Source organism: Acomys russatus, chromosome X (assembly GCF_903995435.1).
Source record: "Acomys russatus chromosome X, mAcoRus1.1, whole genome shotgun sequence".
NCBI classification, from domain to species: domain Eukaryota; kingdom Metazoa; phylum Chordata; class Mammalia; order Rodentia; family Muridae; genus Acomys; species Acomys russatus.
In genome coordinates, this window is record NC_067169.1 from 108052180 (window position 1) to 108057979 (window position 5800).

Sequence of the window (5800 nt, forward strand, 5' to 3'; positions counted from 1 at the left end):
TGTGTCACCCTGGCTCTCTCTCTCTCTCTCTCTCTCTCTCTCTCTCTCTCTCTCTCTCTCTCTCTCTCTCTCTCTCTCTGTAGACCAGGCTGGCCTAGAACTCACAGAGATCTGCCTGCCTCTGCCTCCTTGAGTGCTGGGATTAAAGGTGTGTGCCATCACACCCGGCCAAGTCACCAATATCCAGCTCCATTCTACAACAACAACAACAACCCTCTTGTTTTTTAAGGATAGTTGAGATAACATTATTAAATGGTTATGATGGTACTTAACTTCACTGTAAGAGCTGTGAAATTTCAGTTTTTACAAGATCTACACAAATGTCCCAAATTCAGAGTTTTTTTTTAAACCTCAAAATCAAAACATTTTATTTTTCCAAAGATATCAAAAAATACCTGAAATATACAAGACATGTGATGGAACTTAAAATGGACATAAGCTTATGACATAAATTTCATAGGGAGTTGCAGGAGAAAATTAATACAGAAATATTTGCCGAGGGCCAGCGAGAAGTCTCAAGGGTAAAGGAAGGCATTTGCTGCTGTGTCTGATGACCTGAGTTACATCTCTATGGGGTGGAAGGAGAGATCTGACTTCCACAAGTTGTTTTCTGACCTCCACAGCATGCCAGTGGCCTTCATGTACCCAAACACATAGACACACATGTGTACACACATACACATACACACATCATAAAGTGAATGCATGTATAAAATTTTTAAAAATCTGCTGTGTCCATTTTCCAAGTGTGATGAATGATGCATTTAGAACCCAGACCTGCTCCACTTACATGCGTAAAGCGGACTCAGCTTTAACCACTGAGCTCTCTCTGCTGATCTGCCAGAAACAAACAGTGTGGATGATGGGAGTAGTTGGGTTGAGGCTGGGTCAGGGTCTATGACAACATCAGTGGAGGGGTGGAATAACATGTGCTGTCATATTCACAGTGTACAGTAGAGCCTATTTTGATGAAGAGACATCAGATTGTTTTGTCTTCTTGTGTTCTCGAGGACAACATGAATGTCAGTCAGCGCTGCCTCCCCCCGCCCCCCCCCCTTTTTTTAAAAAACAGCATCTCTCCCTATAGCCCTGGTTGTCCTGGAACTCATTATATAGACGAGGCCAGGCTGGCATCGACCTCACAGAGATCCACCTACCTCTGCCTCCCAAGGGTTGAGATAAAAGTGTGTGCCACCATGCCTGGCCCTAGTTCCTGTGTTTCTTGTTCACTGCTGTTCTTCAGCTCCTGGCTGGTGCCTGGCATGGCAGACAATTAGTCAGTGCCATGGAGGTGTCAGACTGAGGACAAAGAGAATTCAGTTTTCTGAGGCAGAAGAGATGGAGACAGAAACTGCCCCCTCCCCTCCAGAACATGCAAGAAGGGGAAGAATACAGTGCAAGCACCACAGCTGCTCTCATGAGGGGATGAGCAGAGCAACGATGGGAGAGGGCCCCTAGGTGCTGGCAGGGTTTTCTGGGAGGGTTCTTCTAGGTGGAGCCTGAGGAGGAGATAAGGAGAGTTCCTGGCTGTGTCGAGGACCAGGGCAGAGGATGCAGGGACATGTTTGGAGGCCATGGGGTGAAAGACAGAGGCAGAGAGTGACAAGGAGACCACTGTGACCTAGGAGAGGAACGAATGGTGGGGTGGGCCATACAGGCTCTTGTAGGCCACACTCAGGAGTCGGGTCGTGTTCTTGGTGCTAAGGACCACGGAGGATGGGCTTCCGACACAGGCATGGCATGTGCTCATTTACCTGTCCACGTCCTCACTCTAATGCAGGGTTGGAGGAAGGATGAGTGGGGAGTAGACTAATCAGAACGGAAGTGCTGGGCCTTCCTGATCATCAATGACAAGCACGCCAGACTAGGCCAGAAGAATGGAGAAAACCCATCTATTCTAAAAGTCTAGGTACAGAGCAGCGCCAGGGTTGGACGGGCACTGGGACATGCCTTGTGAAAGAAGACTGTACCCAACTCTTTGTGACATCCATGACATTTTTCATGGTGGGGGCTAGGCAATGTCTACCCCTCCTTCTAAGGTTCCAACAGCAAGACAAACTTTGAGTCCAAACTTGAGAATTTCAGACAGAAGATCACCCTTGTGAACCAATGAGTTTATTAGGCTTTCTTATACACCATGGGTGACTCTAACGTGATGCTGGAAGGTCTGATGCAGCCCAGATGAAGGCTTTCTTTCCTATGGCTATGTCAATAGGGCCCTCCCCAAGCCCTTTACCATCTATATATTCTAGCCCCTGAGACCCTTAGGAAAAAACTGAATTGCTGGTGAGGGTCCCATGATAGTCACTATACCTACCCTCTGGCATCAGTTGTCAACAAGTCCATCTGTGTGATCTTTTGCCAGCAGACCCAGCAGAATTCCCAAAGATGGCAGTAGTTTGTCTTAGGGGATAGTCCTTGTACAACATTGATTCACTGATGTTTTTAAATATTTATTGTTTTTATGTTTTTCTTATGTGCATGTTCATATGTATGTGTTCAAGGGGTGTACCTTTGAATGTTGGATGTGCATGCTTTTGGGAGATTGAATTCTTTCCTTCCACCACTGAGTTCTGGGTATTGAACTGAAGTGACAGCAAGCAGCTCTGAGCCATCTTACCAGCCATGGATTTACTTTTCAAGAAATACATTTATGCACTTACAAAGTAAAGTTACAAGAAGCAGCGAGAGAACCCCAGGATGGACCAAACCTATGCGCTGCTGTACGCACCCCCTCCCCGCCCCCTGTTCAGCGCTGATGCCAGGCCTAAAAGAAAGGCCGAAGGGAATGCTAAAGGAGATAAAGCCAAGGTGAAGGATGAGCCACAGAGATCTGCAAGGATGCCTGCTAAACCTGCTCCTCCAGAGCCGTAGTCCAAGCCTAAGAAGATCCCTGCGAAGAGGGGAGAGAAAGGTGCCCAAGGGGAAGAAGGGGAAAGCTGATGCTGGTAAGGATGCGAATAATCCTGCACAAAATGGAGACGCCAAGACAGACCAGGCACAGAAAGCCGAAGGTGCTGGAGATGCCAAGTGACGTGTGTGCATTTTTGATAACTGTATGCTTCTCGTGACTGTGCAGTTTGAAATACTATTTTTTTTAATCAAGTTTTATAAAAAGCAGAATTTTGTTTCACTTTTTTTTAAAGCTATGAGAACACTTCATTTTTGGGGGGAAAGGGGTGACGTGTGTCACTAACAAAATGTCTCCCAAAGTGGATTCATGATGCAAAACATCTTTCCCTGATAATTTTGAAAGGTTCCTGTTGGCTCCCAAGAGACATCCTAGTGTTGACATATGTGGCCGCTATGGCACAAAATGCCTTGTGGTGTGGGAAAAGTCTAAATTCGTTTTTATATCCTCTTCCCTGGTACCATCAACATGGACTTAACTCCCTTAAAACCAGGTTGGAACCTGACCCCCAAAATTGTTTATCCAGTCTATTGGGCAATCTGGACTTTGCAGTGATGTCATTAAGTGTCCTCAGAAGAGCGGTGGTTCCTTTTAGAGAAGACTGTGGATCTTCAGATTGATAATTCTGCCATTTCCATTTCATTTCCTGAAAGTCAGGGTCGGCTTGTGAAAAGTTGTAAAACAACATCCTTAATGTGAAATGTCAACCCTCACTCTAAGCTGCTTCCTCCTTTTCAAAGCATTGAATGGAGGTTTCGTTGGGTTTTATAGTGGTAGTCTATACAGGCAGGGAGTTTGGAAGTTCTTGTATACTGTTAATGATTGTCTGCCCACATCCTGTCTGAAATACCGATTGTTTGTGAAAAGTATCTTTAATAAAGCTGGATACAGTTAGAAAAAAACCAAAAGACAAAGTGAAGTTGTGAGAAATCTACATCACCCATTATTCCTGGGAGTGCAAATGAGAATTGTAGGCCAAGCATGCTAGCACACGCCTTTAATCCCAGCACTTTGGGAAGCAGAGGTAGGCCAGTCTCTGTGAGTTTGAAGCAAGTTCAAGGCCAGCTAGGGCTGCACAGTGAGACTTTGTCTCAAAAAGTAATTAGAATCTTCCAAAGGTAAGGGACAAGATGAATGTACTCTTTGTCACCAACTCTATTCAGCACAAGAATTCCTATCTTCCACCCAAAGATAAATGATGCTGCTGAACCAAAGGATTAAGTAGAAATTCAGCACATGAAAATTGACTGAAGTTAAAAAAAAAAAAAAAAACAGTACCCAAGAAACTTAGGAAATGCCAGTTTTTAAGATAACATTATGAAAACTATGTGAGGAGGAATAAGCATATAAACACATACAGAAATATACAACTTATACACATAGAACGTATGAAGTATGTGTATGTGACTGTTTAATAAATATAACTACATATAAAAGCAGTACGAAATTAAGTATAAAATTTTACTAAAAGACATCAGAGAAGAACCACATGGTGAGTGGGAAGACTTGGTGTTCTTTTACTCCTGACATTGTGTGTGTGTGTGTGTGTGTGTGTGTGTGTGTGTGTGTGTGTGTGTGTGTGAAAATTACAATAAAAGGTATTCTAATGGAACTTGACGAGATGATTCTAAACTTTACATGGGAAAGAAATTCACAAGAATAGTTAAGACAAACAGAAGAAAGAACAAATTAGGCCGATCTGGCTTATGCTTCTCAGGTCTTTCTGTTGACCTTGTTACTCCCGACTGTGGCACAGAGCATCAAGAACAGAACTATGAACAGGTGTGGGAGTCTGATGTGGTTCTGAGGTGGTTACTGCAGATCACTGTGGGAAATCACATCGGGCAACACATGGCACCAGGACAGTTGGCAATCTATCTGAAACATACTGCAAATGCCAGGGATATTGGCACCTGCCTTGAAATCATGGCACTATGGAGGCAGAGCTAGAACGTCAAAAACCCAAAGTCAGGATGGGGATGTGGCAAGAGCTGGCCTCAAAACCACAAAACTAAACTGAGTAAATGCTGCAATTAGATTGGGTTTTTAATCTCTTCTCTTTCTGTCTCTTCTCTCTCTCTTTCCTTCTGTCCCTTTTTTTCTTTGTATGTGTCTGTATCTCTCGTGTGCTTTTCTATGCTTCTCTCTGGGCATCTCTCTCTCTCTCTCTCTCTCTCTCTCTCGCCTCCTCTCTCTCCTCTCCCCTCTCGCCTCTCGCTCTCTCTCCCCCTCTCTCTCGGCTCTCTCGCCTCCTCTCCTCCTCGCTCTCTCTCTCCTCGTGTGTGTGTGTGTGTGTGTGTGTGTGTGTGTGTGTGTAAGTGCAGGCATAGCATGCCATAGCATCTGTGTTGAGGTCAGAGGAAACATTGGGTATCCAGTCCTTGCCTTTCTACTTTTTTTTGAGGCAGGGTCTCTGTTGTTGGCTACTGCATACACCATGCTAGCTGGCCCACAAGCTTCCAAGAATTCTCTGGTCTCCTCTCACATCCTGCTGTAGGGTTATTTGGATTACAGACTCGTGCTACTACATCTGGCTTTGTGTAGGTTCCAAGCTTTGAATTTAGGTCATCATGTTTGCTACTGAACCATCTCCACAGCATCCTTGAACCATATATTAAAAAAAAAAAAAAACTTCTAAATGAATAATATACTAGAAGAAAAATATACTTTAAAAGAAAGTACAAAATAACTTTAAGACTTCAAAATAGGAAAAATAGTTCCATAAGAGGACATAGACAATGCTGAACATAACAAAGAAGGTTACTGCAATAGCATTGTCAGTACTCTCCTTTTTAAGTTCGGTGGTATATGTAAGCACATGTCCCTTTTCTTCAGTTTCATTTTATAAGCTCCTATTTTATATTGGCCAAATATTACATGGTAACACAT

The 5800-nt window shown here is 43.8% G+C and overlaps 1 pseudogene; it reads left to right on the forward strand.

The window, feature by feature from the left end:
• Positions 1 to 2700: 2700 nt before the first annotated feature.
• LOC127185460 (non-histone chromosomal protein HMG-17-like) lies at positions 2701 to 3034 on the forward strand (annotated as a pseudogene).
• The last annotated feature ends 2766 nt before the right edge of the window (positions 3035 to 5800 follow it).